This window comes from Hypanus sabinus, chromosome 27, assembly GCF_030144855.1.
Source record: "Hypanus sabinus isolate sHypSab1 chromosome 27, sHypSab1.hap1, whole genome shotgun sequence".
NCBI lineage: Eukaryota > Metazoa > Chordata > Chondrichthyes > Myliobatiformes > Dasyatidae > Hypanus > Hypanus sabinus.
In genome coordinates, this window is record NC_082732.1 from 41,663,056 (window position 1) to 41,671,528 (window position 8,473).

Sequence of the window (8,473 nt, forward strand, 5' to 3'; positions counted from 1 at the left end):
GGAGAGTCCGTCATTGTGCCCGACGCCAGCCCCCCTAGGCCTGAGTCAACGTAGTAGTAGTAGTAGTACAGTACAAAATTATGCCTTTTTGTCCCTCCAGGACATGCCAACTTGTTTTCCAGCCTCTCTAGTATCAGACATTTTGACCCTGGGCAAATTATCCTTTCTGCTCGGGCCTTCTAGACCATATGACATCCTGGTGAACTTCCTCACCAAAGTTTGCATCCTCTGCTAAGTTTCTACATACTTCCTATAATGGGGAGACCAGAACTCCTATAATGGGGGTGACCCTCCAAAGCAGGTAATTATGAATGAAGTTCTTGGTCCAACTGCTAAATCTTTGGAGTGCAGTGCATAAGAGGTTCACTAGGATGCTACCTGGATTAGTGTGTATGAGGTATAAGGAGAGGTAGGACAAACAAGGATTGTTCTCTCTGGAGTGGAGGAGGCTGATGGAGTATATAAGACCCTAAGCCTATAAAACATTGGAGCAGAATTAGGCCATTCGCCCATCGAACCTGCTCCACCATTCCATCATGCCTGATTTAATATCCCTCTCAACACTATTTTCCTGTCTTCCCTGTAATCCTTGATACCCTGACTAATCAAGAAGCTACCAACCTCCACTTTAAATATATCTAATGACTTGGGCTCCACAGTCGTATGTATCAAGAATTCCACAGATTCACCAACCTCTGGCTAAAGGAATTGCTCCTTGTCTCTGTTCTAAAGGGACATCCTTGTATTCTGAGGCTGTGCCCTCTGGCCCTAGACTCCCCCATGACAGAAAACATCCTCAACACCGTTGAGGACTTTCAATATACTTAATAGGTTTCAGTGAGATCTCCCATCATTCTTCTAAACTCCAGTGAGTACAGGTCCAGAACCATCAAATGCTCTTCATACATTAACATTTTCATTCCAGGGATTATTCTTATGAATATCCTCTGGACCCTGAGCCAATATCTGCTGTTTGATATTGGGCCAAAACTGCACATAATACTCCAAGTCTGACCTGATAGAAGTTTATAAGATTATGAGAGTCATAGATAGGTTGGTAGTATCTTTATCACATGAGGTCTTATAAAGGTTATCACTATATTAGGTACATCTGTACACCTGCTTGTTAATGCAAATATGCAATTAGCCATATTAATGCATAAAAGCATGCAGACATGGTCAAGAGGTTCAGTTGTTGTTCAGACCAAAAATTAGAATGGGACTGAAATGTGATCCAAGTGACTCTGACCGTGAAATGTTTTTTGGTGCCAGAAGGGGTGATTTATTATATCAGAAACTGCTGATCTCCAGGGATTTTCAAGCATTACAGTCTCTAGTGTTTACAGAGAATGCTGTGAAAAAGAAAAAAAAAACATCCCGTGAATGGTAGTTCTGTTGGTGAAAATGCCTGGTTAATGAGCGATGTCAGAGGAGAATGGCCAGACAGATTCAAACTGACAGGAAGGTGACAGTAACTCAAATAAACATGTATTATAATAGTGGTGTACAGAAGAGCATCTCTGAACACACAACACATCAAACCTTGTAGTGGATGGGCTACAGCAGCAGAAGAACACGAATATACATTCAGTCGTCACTTTATTCAGGACAGTTGAAACTCATTACAACACAGTAGAAGATTGCAGTTTGACGCAGCTTTTCCAGAAGCTCTTTCCTTGCACAACTCTGATCAAGTTTCAGCAGGTTCCAAAAGAAAGTCATCAGCACTTACTTTGGAAAGAATTGAAGTGAATTTCTAGAAAAATAAAACCGAGCCTGACAGAATTTATTACATTTAACTCACCTAAAGACACCGTGACAAGCTTCATTTTGTATCTTGCTATATGGCCTGAATTTGCAGCTTTCGGATTTTGGGTGGATGGAATTTTTATTTCTCAGAGAAAGAAGTAGAAAGAGAGATCGGCATTTAATGCATCTTTCCAACTTCAGAACCTGCTAAAACATGTTTTTTCAGATTACAGACTGTATGGAGATTCGAATCTTATATAGAAGTACAGCACAGAAACGGGCCCTTCTGCACATCAAATCTATGCTGAACCCTGCTAAGCTACCTACTGCCCTCAGCCTACACCGGGACCATAGCCCTCCATACCCCTACCATCTATGTACCTATCCAAAGTTTGCTGGAACATTGAAATCAAGTTTGCATGCACCACTTGTGCTAGCAGCTCGTTCCACACTTTGACCACCCTTTGAGTAGAGAAGTTTCCCCTCATTCCACTTAAACTTTTCACCTTTCACCCTTGACCCATGACCTATAGTTGTAGTCCCATGTCACCTCAGTGGAAAAAGCCTGCTTACATTTATCATATCTATACCCCTCATAATTTTGTAGACCTCTATCAAGTCTCCTCCCAGTCTTCTACCTTCTAGGGAGAATATACCAAGGGTGTAGTTTCATTAGAGTGATATGATTACAATACAATGTATAAAACATTTGGATTAGTGTAGTTTTGATTTTAAAGGGTTGGAGGGGTGGTACTATGTGGTAGGAAGGTGGAGTTCATATCACCCTAGGACCAGAGGACACAGCCTTGAATAGAGGCGTGTCCATTTAGGATGGAGATGAAGAAGAACTTCTTTAGCCAGCGGATGGTGAATTTGTGGATTTTTTTTGCCACAGGCTGCTCTAGAGGGCAAGTCATTGGGTATATTTGAGGAAGAAGTTGATAGATTCTCAATTTCAGGGCATGAAGACAGAGAGAAAGCAAGAGATTGAAGGTTGAGAGCAAAATGGCAGAGCCAAAAGGGACTAATTCTGCAACTATATCTTATGATCTTACAGAACAGTTGGTTAGGCTCAGTGGGCTGAAAGGCCTTCTCCGTACCGGGCAGAATGGCAGCATAGCGGTTAGTGTAACCCTCTACAGCACCGGTAACTAGAAGGTATGTTCTGTGGGACTAGATGTTAATATCTCTTATTTGACCTCTTGAGACATGCTGCCTAGACTCTGCGGGGTAGCCAAGTGAGTGGTGGCATCTTCTGGGTTGTCAAGTGGGTGCCCTTTTTCCTCAGTGTTTTGCTGATAGGCCCACAACACCTCTGGAGGTTTCAGTGGTGAATCCCGGAGTCTTGGGCTTAACCCCTAGATGCCATTCACTCACTTGGGGGCCCAGATGGAATCCTTTCTCTTCATCCAGAGCCACTGACTACCCTTTTCAGCGGCTCTGGAGAGGTCTTTGACTGCTTGTCGGTGTGTCTTCCCTCACACTCCCAACTCCCGGAGTAGCTTTGATGTTGATGTGGCTACAAATCCCCTGCAGTCTACTTCGACTGGTCGGACCCTTGCTTTCCAGTCACATTGCTGCACGTCGGCTGCAAGCTCAGTGTACCTCAGCTTCTCGCGCTCGTAGGCCTCCTCCACTGCATCTTCCCAGGATGCTGTAAACTCGATACTGTAAATGAGATGGAGTGAAGTCAGTCATAGCACAAGGTCTGGTCTGAGGTTGGTTTCCGCAATTTCAGTTGGGAAGCAGAACTTCTGGCCTAAAGTCTGCAACCATCTTCCAATCACGTGCCCCGCCTAGCCGCCCGGTGTCTGGTTTTGATGTGGCAAGTCTGGCTTGACTCTCGCCTTCCCAGACAAATGCTGTTAACGGCCAACGGGATGAAGGGGGAGGGAGAGTGTTGATGCTCATCCACCAACTTTCCAGCACTGCTACAAGACACCAAAGCACCTGGTTGTGCCGCCAGGTGTATCGGCTTTGAGTGAGGCTGGTCTTGCAGCCCACCAGAACGTGGTTTAGTGTTGCTGAAGTCGGGCAGAGGGAGCACGTGGGGTCCTCTCCATACCTCTGGCTGAGATTCATAGGAGACGGCAAGACATCATAGGCAGCCTTGCTGGTGAAGTTAGCTCTGAATGTCTCCATCTCCCACAGCTCTCTCCAGGAGATCTCTCTTCTTTCCACTCCCTCCCATCTTAACCATTGCCCTTGCCCTGCCTGAGCGACGGCCTTTGCACACCTTGCCGCCTCCTCCTGCCAACGTATCTCCTGCATCTCTGAGATGGAGCAGGCTTGTTCCAGGCTGGTGTACTGACCTCAAGGCCAAGACCACTCCTGCCTTGCTGCACTAGGCCCATGATGTCCCTGTGCTTGAGTCCTGCCTTAGCTTGCTCAATTGCTTCTGATGGAGTCCATTTCCTCCCAGTATCCAGGATGAGGGCAGCTTGTGCTACAAATGGATCACTCGCCTCTTAACATCATCTCCAGTCTTACTTTGGTGCACTTGTACTCCCCTGAAAGACTGGAAATGGGTAGCTCTAGGATTCCTTTGCCTTAGAGCCTGATGCTGCTGAGGCACCTGGGAAGACCAAGCCACTTCTTTATGTATGAGCTGATCAGTCTCTCCAGCTTTTCCACCTTTGAGATTGGAACTCCATACAGGGTTAGTGGCCATGTGAGGCGTGGAAGGAGCCCAAATTACATACACCAGAGGTTCAACTTGCCAGGGAGTGTGGTTCTGTCGATGCTCTCAAGGCCACTGATGGCATCCTTCCTGAGCTGATCTACCTGTTGTGTGTCTTTGAGGGATGCGTTTACCTCTGACCTAGGCTCTTCACAGGCTTCTTGAAGACTGTTAGAATCATCTCATCACCCATGTAGAAGCGTTGGTCTACCAGCTTCCCCTTGATGATGGAGATGCTTCTGGACTTGCTCAGCTTGATCTTCAGCCGAACCTGCTCGATATTCTCTTGTAGCTTTCTCAACAGGTGTACAGTACAAGCCTTAGTTGTGGTGAGTGTTGTGAGATCGTCCATGTATGCTCTGATAGGTGGCAGCCTCAGGCCAGGTCTTATACGCTGTCCTCCAACCACCCATCGAGATGCTCTAATGTTCACCCCTATGGCCATGGTGAAGGTTAGCGGGGAGATGGTACAACTGGCCATGATTCCCACTTCCAGATGTTGCCACCCTGTGGTGTAGTCTGCTGTTGTCAAACATAGCTGCATGTCCTGGAAGTAGGCCTTAACGAGGCTTGTGAGGGCCACTGGGACCCTGAAGAAGTCGAAAGCAGTCTAAAGGAGGCTATGAGGGACCGAGCCGAAGACGTTGGCGAGGTCCAGGATCACCACGTGAAGATCTGTTCCCTCCTCTTGGCGAACTGGATCTGATGCCAGATGGTGCAAGCATGTTCCAGACAGCCAGAGAAGCCCGAGATCCCTGCTGTCTGGATTGATGTATCAATCAGATGGTTTCTTTGCAGATAGCTTGACAGCCTATGAGCCACCACACTAAAGAAGATTTTGTCCTTGATGTTTAGGAGACTGATCTGGCGGAATAGGCTGATTTCTGATGAACCCTTTTCCTCTGGGATCAGGATTCCTCTGGTTCTCTGTCAGGATGTTGGTATCTCCTGCTTACACCATACCACCCTCATGAGCCTCCACAGGAACCGCAGGACACCTGGTGCATTTTTGTAGAGCCTGTATGGCACTCCATTGGGACCTGGGGCTGATGTGCCCCTTGCTCTGTGCACACTTTTCTCCATCTAGGTGAGCTGATATCTAGTTGGTGTTCTGGTGGATGGTTTGGTGGCATGTCAGGTGGGAGGGTGATCTCTTTGTGGTGTTGATTGTCTGTGTAGAACTTTTCCAGGTGTTTTTCCAGTTCTGCCTTTGACACTAAGAGACTTCCACTCTTCTCCCCTGTGAAGAGACCCTTCACAAACTTGAAGGGATCTTTATAGAAGCTTGTTCTTGTCCGCTCATTGCGGCCAAAATTCAGCATCAGAACTTTGCAAAGGAATATCTAAACAAGGTTGATGCATTTTAGAAACAAGTCCTGTGGACTGATGAAGTTAAAATAGAACTTCTTGGCCGCAATGAGCAAAGGTATGTTTGGAGAAAAAAGGGTGCAGAATTTCATGAAAAGAACACCTCTCCACCTGTTAGGCACGGGGGTGGATCGATCATGCTTTGGGCTTGTGTTGCGGCCAGTGGCACGGGGAACATTTCACTGGTAGAGGGAAGAATGAATTCAATTAAATACCAGCAAATTCTGGAAGCAAACATCACACTGTCTATAAAAAAGCTGAAGATGAAAAGAGGATGGCTTCTACAACAGGATAATGATCCTAAACACACCTCAAAATCCACAATGGACTACCTCAAGAGGCGCAAGCTGAAGGTTTTGCCATGGCCCTCACAATCCCCTGACCTAGTTGGATCATCGAAAATCTGTGGCTAGACCTCAAAAGAACAGTGCATGCAAGATGGCCCAAGAATCTCACAGAACTAGAAGACTTTTGCAAGGAAGAGTGGACAAAAATCCCCCAAACAAGAATTGAAAGACTCTTAGCTGGCTACAGAAAGCATTTACAAGCTGTGATACTTGCCAAAGGGGGTGTTAAAGTATGCCAAAGTACTGACCATGAAGGGTGCCCAAACTTCTGCTTCGGGCTCTTTTCCTTTTTTGTTATTTTTAAACTGTAAAAGATGGAAATAAAAAAGTAATCTTGCTTAAAATATTAAAGAAATGTGTCACCTTTAACTTTATGCCTTTTGAAAATCAGGTCATCTTTTACTTGCTTAGCTATTCACAGTAACAGAAATTTTGACCAGGGATGCCCAAACTTTTTTTGTCAACATGGAGCAGAGAGTGAATTTTTAAATCTGATGGGAGCAAAGGATGTTGGGAATGATGAGGGTGGAGTGCTGCAAGGGGGGTTTGGGGCAGGTGGCAGAGAAGGAATGCCAGGGGCAGTGAAGTGGGGGGTGGCACGAGTACATTCATACCCAGCCCTGAGACACCAGGCAAGGTCATTTAATTCCAAACAATTGGTTTATTGATCATTACAGAATGTCCCTCTGGTTCTTCTCGCTATCTCCCCCTTCTCCTTCCCCTTCTCCCAACCATGACAACCCTCTCCCTGCCCCCTTCCCACTTACAGCCCACAATAGAGACCCATATCAGAATCAGGTTTATCATCAGTCACATAGGTCATGAAATTCGTGTTTTTTTGAGGCAGCAGTTCAGCGCAATATATAAAATTGCAACAGTACTGTGCAAAAATCGTAGACACCCTAGCTGTACATATGCGCCTAAGACTTTTACACATTACAGTACCTGTCACAGCATGCAATCAGGCCCTTTGGCCCATCGAGTCTGTGCCAACCATTGATTACCCATTTGCACCAATCCTACTTTCCTCGAATTCCCATCTACACACAATTGTCTGGATCCAGTGAGGCATCAAAAATTCAATAAGTATAAAGAACACAATGAGGAACACAATAAATATAAATACGAGATTCTGTAGATGCTGGAAATCCAGAGCAACACACAGAACATGCTGCAGCCGCTCGGCAGATCAGGCAACATCTATGGAAATGAATAAACAGTCAACATTTCAGGTCAAGACCCTTTGTCAGGATGGAAGGGAAGGAGGAAGGTGCCAGATGATGAAGAAGGGGCGGGGGGAGGGAGGATTACTAGAAGGTGATAGGTGAAACTGGGTGGGTGGGAAAGGTAAAAGGCTGGAGAAGAAGGAATCTGATAGGAGAGATGTGATGTGGCGGATTAAAGTGGAAAATTAACATAACAACCTCGGCATGGTTGCAGTAGAAGAAGAAATTGGAGAGCCAGGAGGAAACCCACTCTATAATGGAGAGAGTGTGCAAACTCCACATAGACAGCAATAGATGTCAGGATCAAACCTGGATACTGGAGCAATGACAGCAGTTCTGCTGCCTTTGACACTTTGCTGCTGTTGTGAAAGTCAATTTTTAAAAAGCCCATGAAATAAAACCAAAAAATTCTGGAACTACTTAGCAGGTCAGGTTGCATCTGTAGAGAGAAAAACAGTTTAAGTTTGAGATCCAGGACCCTTCTCTCTTGCTCTCAACTTTACTGGGTATATCGTTCATCCATCCTTAAGAATGGAGCTGTACAGATTACTCTGAGGAAAGATAATGGGGTACAATACCCTAGAATGAAATTACCTATAAAGAGTAGTGGATAAGGCCCAGTCCTTCATGGGTAAAGCCCTCCCCAACATTGAACAATCTACATGGAGCGTTGTCATAGGAAAGCAGCATCCATTATCAAGGATGCCCACCATCCAGGCCATGCTTTTATCTCGCTGCCTCCATCAGGTAGGAGATACTGGAGCCTCAAGACTCACATCATCAGGTTCAGGAACAATTATTACCCCTCAGCCACCGAGGTCTTGAACCAAAGGAGATAACTTCACTCAACTTTACTTGTCCCCATTGCTGAAAAGCTCCCTCAAACAATGGACTCATCTTTAAAGACTCTTCATCTCATGTTCTCAATATTTATTGCTTATTCATTTTTAATTTGTCCCCCTCTTTTTTATACCTGCACAGTTTGCTGTCTTTTGCATATCGGTTGTTTATCCATCTTGTTGTATAACATTTTTAGATCATAAGACCAAAAGATATAGGAACAGGATTAGGCCACTTGGTCCATCAAATCTGATCTGCCATTT